The following is a 7,958-nucleotide window of genomic DNA, read 5'->3' on the forward strand; positions in this document are numbered from 1 at the left end:
AAGAAACAACTGTACTGAAAAGAAAAATCGATAGCCCTTGACCAGGGCTTATGGATATGCTAGAGAAACACACACACACACACACACACACACACACACACACACACACACACACACAGAGTCCTCCTGTGAATTACTGAAGTCTAGCCTTGGAGGTGGGAGAGGGTACACATGTTTTTCTGAAGATAAACCTAGTTATTATTTTTTTTAATGGCAGAAACGGAAGGAGAAAAAAATCAGTTCAAAATTTCCATTATAATGAAAGTACCGGAAACAAGCCTTTCTAAGCTCATTTTAGACCTAAATAACTGTGCGGGGGGGGGGGGGGAGGGTTCTGCAGTGTCAGTTGCACACACAGCTTCCTGTGTGAATCTGAAGCTATTACAGGTGTCCAGTGAGAACCTATCATCAGGAGATTCCTCCAGTCTCCTCCAGCCGCCTCCACTGCCCGCTTGCATCCCTCCCTCTCTCTCTCTCCCTTCTCTGCCCCCGAGGTTCAAGCGCCCACTTTCCCTTGGCGAAGCATGCAAAACGCTTTTCCGTTAGCGAGGACCGGATCCTGCAGTCCTTTTTAGTTAGCCGCTCTCAAGTCGGAGAGGGGAGCGCGGAGCCACTAAAGGAAACCCTCCTGGCCCTCTGGCTTTTCCTCCACTCGAGCCACGTCCCTGAAGGACAACACCTAGAGACACTTTCCAACCTTCTATCCGACCCCCTCCACCCCTCCTCCGCCGCACACCCCATGTCGGCGGGGGGGGCGGGGTGGGGGTCGCATTTCCTCCCGTCCTCTGCTGCACTGGATGTGTTATGTAAGAGACAGGACGCAGGAGGCACATGCGTACAAAGCAAGCGCACGGATCTGTGGTTAACAGCTGGGTGACAGAGCTGAGCTGAAGTGCCCCCCACACCGAATACGACAGACACCCCACACGCACCTCACCCCCGCACATGCACACGCGCGCGCACGCACACACACACACAGAGCAGCGTTTTCCTGTCTCAGCCCCACCACTACCCAGACGCACCGAAGGGCAAGGCGAGGGGTGGGGGTGAAGGGAGGTGAGGGGAGAAGCCGCGGCTGCACATCTGCCTCGATAGCAGCCGGCGGAGCCGCCGCGGCAGAGAGCCCCTCGTTAACCCCCTTCCTGTGGCTGCACCACGTCATGGAACATTCCCGGAACGGGCCAACGTTCCACCCACTTCAGGGAACAGACATAAAGACGCAGACCCAGCTCCCCATAGTGCACAGCCCCGACACACATGTCCCTTTCCCGATCCCCGGCCAGACGCCCAGACAAACACGCATGCAAACCGCCCCCACCGGTCTCCAGGAGCCCGGGTCCGGCCGGCGGCCACCGGAGCCGCGCTGCGGCCGGTGCACCCGCAAGGCGAGGGCGCCTCCGCCTGAACCTTCCATGGAGACAGTGCCCTCCTCTTGCGTTTCCTTCTTCCTTCCTTCTTCCTCCCTGCCTGCCTGCCTTCTTTCCTTCCTTCCTTCCTAGCTCACGAGGAGAAAGCAGTCATCCGAATGCCCACAGCCGAGCGCCTCGGTTGCGCTAGGTCGGCCGCAGGCCGGCGGCCCGGCCCTCGCGCCGCCCGCCCGGCCCGCCGCGCCGCCCGCCCGCCCCGCGCCGCCCCGCGCCGCCCGCGCCGCCCCCGGCCCGCGCCGCACGCCGCGGCCCCCTCCCCCGCTACCTGACAGCGGGCGGCCCGCGGCCGCGGCAGCCGCAGCGGTGGCCGGGCGGTGCGCGCCGGTGCACGTCGCTCATTAGTAACCAGGCACATTCCTGCCTCCGGCGCTCCCGCGCGGCGCCCTCCCCCCCAGGACATTACGCAAAGCAGCCTCCCCTCATCTGCATAGATCCCCGGCCAGGGTATTCCCCGCACCTCCCCGCGCGCCGCCCGACCCCCGCCCCGCCGCGGGGTCTCCCCCATCCCCGCCTCTCTCCGACCCTCACCCTCGGGAACCCCCGGACCCGCCGGGCCGGGGACGCGCGCCCTCGCTGCGGGGCCCCCCGGAGTTGAGCGACGGCGATTTGTGGATAAAGTGAAACAAGCGCCCCGCGCCGAAGGAGGCAGGAAAAACCCGGCACCGAGGCCACTTACCGGGCCGAGGAGGGACCCAGATTCCCGCCGCGCCGCGCCGCGCCGCTCCGCCGGGGCCGGTCCGCCCGCCACGCACCCCGGGGCCGTGCACCCCGCGCCCCGGAGCTGAGGTGTGGAGGCAGATGGGGCACGATCCCCGAGACACCTCCAAGTTGCTCGGGGGCTCCGGGGAGCTGTGTCAACGTCCAAGACACAACTTGGCAAATACTTGTGCCACAGTCGCCGGAGATGGGTTATTTTTTTCCTCTCTGATGTTGGGGTGCAGTGGGAGTTTTCTTTTCTTTTTCGTGTTTTGGGTGGCTGTGTTGGGGTGGTGGTGGTGTTGTTTGGCGGAGACCCTTCGCCGCCGCGGAGAGACAGCGCTCGGCGGCGCCCCGCTCCCCGGCTCTCCACCCCCTCACCTCCAGCCCGCCTCCCGCCGGCCGGCCGGCCGCCCGCCCGCCTCCGGGCCGCGAGCCCCTCGGGCGGCTGTCAGCTCCCGGGGGGCCGCGGGGGTGACAGGGGCGAGGAGGAGGGCGCAGCTCCGGGGAAGGGAAGAGGGGGAGTGGGGAGGGGAGGAGGGTCCTGGCAGCCGCGGCGGCCGCTCACCTGGAAAGTCACCGCCGTGGAGGAGGAAGAGGAGGGCGAGGCGGGGAGGAGAGCCCCCCGGTGCCCGCGCTCCCGCTGCCGCGGCGGCCGCTCCTCGCCGAGGCTGAGCGTGTCTGGTGGGGGGGGTCTGGTAGCATTTCCTTAAGGACACCGGGAGGGCGGGCGCGGAGGGAGGGAAGAGATCCCGGCCGCCAGCCCAGGCTCCTCTGGCCTTTATTTATATATTTATTTTTTTCGGACACTGTATGGACCCCGGGGCCGGGGGGGGGGGGGGGGGGGGAGGAGGAGGCCACTACCGGGCCGGGGCGGGAGCCGCGGGGCCCGGGCCGCAGTTGTCTGCGTGCGGGAGCCGCAGCGGCCGCCTCCCCTCCCGGCGGTGGACGCACCGGGTTATTCCTGGCAACGCCTCCCCGAACAGAAGTTACTAGGAGGAGTGCGCGGCGAGGGCGGGCGGGGAGGGGAGGGGGGAGGCGGGCGAGGGGGGGGAGGGAAAGGAGGAAGAGGGAGAGACTCAGCCAGCGACGTCATCGGATCCCCCAGCGCGTCCCGGGGAGGGAGGCCGAACTAGAAAAACCAGTCTGGAGCCGGCCGGGTTGGTGCGGCGCCACTGGGCGACCCGGAGAGCCGGGCCCGGCGGGGTCGTGGCCCCCTGGGGGTGGGGGGGAGGGAAGGAAGGGAAGACCCTTCCCCTCCCCCGCCGCGCTCTCGGGGGACGGGGAGGGGGGGGAGGCTGGGAACTCCCCGGAGACCCGGTCTCCGCTAGCCAGGCAGAAACCCCGGGGCGTCTCGTGGAGCCTGAGAATTTCCCTAAAGGATGTGGGAACCTCGTCCCTAGCTCCGCCCACCCACCCCACTTCCCAGGTCACGGCTCCCAGCCTTCCACACACACGGGGGGCGGGGGGATCTCCGAGGGCCGGGCGGCCCGCATTGTCCTTTCATATTGCTTTATTATTTGGGTCTGGGCACCTCCAGACGCTCTGCTTCTCCCCTCGCGCCCCCCTCCTCCCTCCCCATTTTATCCTCCGTCACCAAGAACAAAAATCACCGGACACTCCGGGCTCTTTGTTTGGGGCGCTTTGCAAAGTGTTTTACTGGCGTTGTTTGTGTGTCTCCCCCCCCTCCTCGCCCCGTGTCCCCCGCTTGGGGTCGGCCCCTCCCCCCTGTGCGCCCCCGGGGCACCCAGCTCCGGGCACGCGCTCGCCCCCCCCCCCCCGGCTAGTGGTATGCACATAGAGTTGGGGCAGCGTGGCGCGGGGCAGTGCTGGTCTGGTGACGGGGATCCCCCCCCCCCCAGCCCTGGGGGCGAGCTGCCCCCGCCGGCTGCGCGCTCCGGCGTCCTCGGAAGGGACCGGAGTGAAATCACTGCCAGCGCCGGGAGAAGCGGGGGGGATGGGGGACGCGAGGGAATCCCAGGCGAGTGAGGCCCGGGACTCTGGCTTCCTCTCCAGTCCGGCGACACCCGGGGGACACCGGGGCTCCCTCGGGCCGTTACCCTGCAAGCGTGGACTCGTGTGCACCCTGGGTCGGGGAGTGGGGGGTGGAGTGGAGGGAAGGGGAGAAGTTCCCGGGAGGCCTCAGTGCCCGAGCGCGGGGAGTAGCTGCAGCCCACGCGGGACGCTGCGGCGCGCCTCCTCCGGGTGGTCTCTCTTGCGGGGTCGGGGGGGGGGGGGTGAGGACCCTGCAATCGCCCTTGTGGGGCGCCCAAGCCGCCGCCGCACCCCAGCATGCACAAACTCAGCCCACTCCCGGCCGAGACTCCACCGCCGGCCCCGGGAGGAGTAAACAAGAGACGCACCGGCGTTGACCTGGCGCGACCCGGCTTTCTGGCCGGGGTTCCCCCGGAGCAGGTGACTCCGTGGGAGGGGTGGAAATGAGGCTCTGGAATCCCGGGCCCCAGCCGCGCACGGTGCTCCGACTCCCAGCGCAGGTATTTCGCCCGTCCGGGCGGAAGGTGTGGCGTCTCCGGTGGCAGATGCCGCAGCGAGGTCTAGCAAACGCGCCCAGACTTTAAAATAGGTCCCCTGCCGGGTCATCCGACGGGAACGCGTCCGCGGGGCGGGCGGGCCGCGGGGAGCGCGCCGCTGCTTTCGTTTTGGGGTTTGGTTTTGCTTTTCATTTCGACCTATAATCAGTGGGGTGTTGTTTGTTTCTGGGGGGAAGAGAATGGGGGTCCCTTTGCACTGATGAGTGCTCTGATGTTTGCTCTGAAATAAAAGCGATCCATTCTTCATAGATTTAGAGGTTTGTTTTGGTTTTTGTTTTGTCTTTCCGATTGAGAACCATCTGAATGATTGGTAATACATTCTTCTAAATTTCTTCTTTTAGGGCCTACTTCCAAGAAAGCTGTTCCTGCCATTGTACAAGTTTTTTTTTTTTTTTTAATATTCAGCCTTTTAAAAAATTAACTTCGAGTCCTTATAATAGGAAAAAAAAATCTCCCCACCATCATTTTCTTTTCAACGTACGTCGCTACATTTTTAAACATCTTATTTAAAGCTGGAAATGTAATTTTCAGAATGCTTTTTAACTTTCGAGCCCACCTGCTACATACACCCAGAGCTCATTTTATTTAATTGCTTAATAGAGAAGATTAAGCTGTTTCTTTAAGAATCTTAATTTCACTTCAACACACACAACAGCAGCTGCCCAGGCTCTGAGATACTCAGCAAGTAAAGCCACAGAGTTTGCTTCAGTGGAATGAATGGTAGAAACCTTCCATGCCTCTTAAAAGACTAGATTCGCTAGTATAATGTGACTATTAAGATATTCAGGTAACGGTATAATTAAAATAATTTATAAAGCAAATAGACCTCAACTATGGTGATCTGATCCCACTGTAAACAGACTTTTAGTCGAACTTGGACACTTTTTGAATGTTTACTTTATACTTGATGGTTTCAAAACTATTAAAATCTAAAGAAGATAGGCTGGATTAAATTTCAGAGGAAATAAAACTATTTCTGAACATGTATTAACAACCCTTCTGCTGGGAAGAGTCACTATCTGTAAGTAAATATATTGTTGCCCTGTCTCTGATGTGACCAAATATTGCTGGTGGTGCCAGAGAGCCACTTACACCCCAGCCCAGCGCAAATCAGTACCAGCCATTTCAGAGCCAGATGTCTCCGGGACTCTGATAGGGGGCACTGTTGCCAAGAGCCAATGTCTCAGGCCTGTAATCCTAGCTACTCAAGAGGCTGACATCTGAGGACAGAGGTTTGAAGCCAGGCTGGGCAGAAAATTCCATGAGACGCTTATCTCCAATTAACCACTAAAAAGCCTGAAGTGGAGCTGCTCGTGCTCAATAGGTAGAGCTCCAGCCTCCAGAGAAAAGCCAAGGGACAAAGCTCTGAGTTCAATCACTAGTACTGGTACCCAGCACCCCAGTAAAAGCACTATTTGAGAAGATGCAGAGTTCAAGGCCAGCCTGGGATGTATAGCAAGGCCCAGGTAAGATGGGGATACATAGACATTACAAGATGGTCTTAAAAATCAAAAGAGGGGAAGAGAAGGGAAGGGAGAGGAGGGAAGGAAAGGGGAGGTGAGTGGAAGAGGAGGGTCGGGTGTTTGGTGAGGTTGCCTCTTCCTGTAGGTCCCGCTGGCCTCCTCTTGTAGGTTTTCTCTTGGCAAGACCTTTCCCTTCCAAAAGAATCTCCCTTCTGACACATATATTATGACCCAATCATATCATCCATATTTGGCAGATGCCCAATCAACCTCCAAAGCCCTAACTGGCATTAGAAAACGCTGTGTGTGCTGCTCTAAGAAGCTGTGGGAGGTAAAGCTGACGGGGCATAGAGGGCCCATTAGGACACTAGCATGGAGCATGAGTAGCTAGACGGGACTTCCTCCATTTCTGTCCCTCTTATTACTTCTCAGCTTCAAAGGCAAGGAAAATTTGGTAATCCCGATTATAACGTATGAAGAAAGAAAAAGAATTAATTACCATGGGCAGTGTGATGTTTTAAGGAGTGTTGTAAGAAAATCACTTTGAACTGAAATGATCTTCATTCAGAAACTATTTACCAAGTGCCTAATATGTGCTCAAGTCAGAGAATAAAAGAAAAACCCAAATTTCATGGAACTTGCACTCTGGGGGAAAGAGAGAGGTGATGACAAGGGAACAGATTAGATAATCAATATAGGAAGGAACTTGGACAGGACTTTGAAAGGGAAGGAGTTTGGAGAGGAAGAGAGCATAAAGAAACTATTCAGTGCAGTGGGAAAGTCTCTTTTGCTACATAAAATTGGGAGGACAAAGTAAGCCTTTAGGGAGAATTCTGCCAAAAACTGGAAGAAAGTGTGTATGTATCTGTGGGACAGTTTTTCAGGTAGATGACTGAGGCAAAGCCTCAAGATGAAATAATGTTTATAGATGTCAAGGGGAAGTAGATGTTAAACAGTGACCAGAACAACCTGCCACCACCCCCACTCCCCAGGGTACTGTGGGGAGGCTTCTTACTCTGAGGGGGAACAAAGAGAAAACTTGGTAAAAGGCAGGCCTTTGGCTTGACTCTTGGTGGGTCCAGAACCATGTATTTCCAGCAGGTATTACAGGTGAGACTTATGCATTCTAACGCTCAACACTTATTGCTTTGAAGCATGGAGTCTCATATATGGGGGCAGCAAGTCTGGGAATCTTAGCTGGAGATATTCCTTTTAAAGCTTCTAGAAACAGGCAGAGACATCTTATTAAGCCTCCTTCCGTCAAATCCTCAATTCCAGTGGGTTTGTAGAAAATAGATTTTATTGGAAGTGGCTCTGTGGCTCAAGCGGTAGATCGCTTGGCTTGAGCTGTAAGAGCTGAGGGACAGCGCCCAGGCTCAGAGTTCAAGCCCCATGACCGACAAAAAAAAAGAAAAGAAAAAAAAAGAAAATAGATTTTATTGACTTGCATATATAGAAGCCAGGAATTAACTTCCAACTCAAGGAGATTTTGTAATTCAAATGCTGCCACCTTAGTTAAGTATTACTCCACCTCTCAGCAGTTCTCTGTTTCCTGCTGTCCTTTAGACAAACATTCTTCAGAGTGGTGGCCACAGTCCCAGATTATCACCTTCCAATTTTAGAAAGTCTGATGGGAAAAGACCTCTTTTCCCAGGTAGCTCTGGAAGCCTTAGTCATGCCTTGAATCTGAGCCTCTCACTGGCCTAGAGTGCTGTATGATTTGATTGGTCAGGCCTAGGCCTGGATGGGAAAAGCTATCATACAAGAGTCCTATCTGTAGATTAAGGGAAGGGGGAAGATACCTACGACATTTCTAACTT

General features: G+C 57.3%; 1 protein-coding gene across 1 annotated transcript in view; it reads right to left on the reverse strand.

Moving 5' to 3' along the window:
- The window catches only part of Hivep2 (HIVEP zinc finger 2), a 179,449-nt gene extending 177,700 nt beyond the window's left edge, over positions 1–1,749 (reverse strand). Inside the window, exon 1 of the mRNA XM_042679093.1 lies at positions 1,693–1,749. The gene's annotated coding sequence lies outside the window, so the exon portion shown is untranslated. The remainder of the gene's footprint in view (positions 1–1,692) is intronic.
- Between the last annotated feature and the right edge of the window lie 6,209 nt (positions 1,750–7,958).

The sequence above is a fragment of the Dipodomys spectabilis genome, unplaced genomic scaffold (assembly GCF_019054845.1).
Source record: "Dipodomys spectabilis isolate Male_0828 unplaced genomic scaffold, ASM1905484v1 ptg000001l, whole genome shotgun sequence".
Classification (NCBI taxonomy): Eukaryota; Metazoa; Chordata; class Mammalia; order Rodentia; family Heteromyidae; genus Dipodomys; species Dipodomys spectabilis.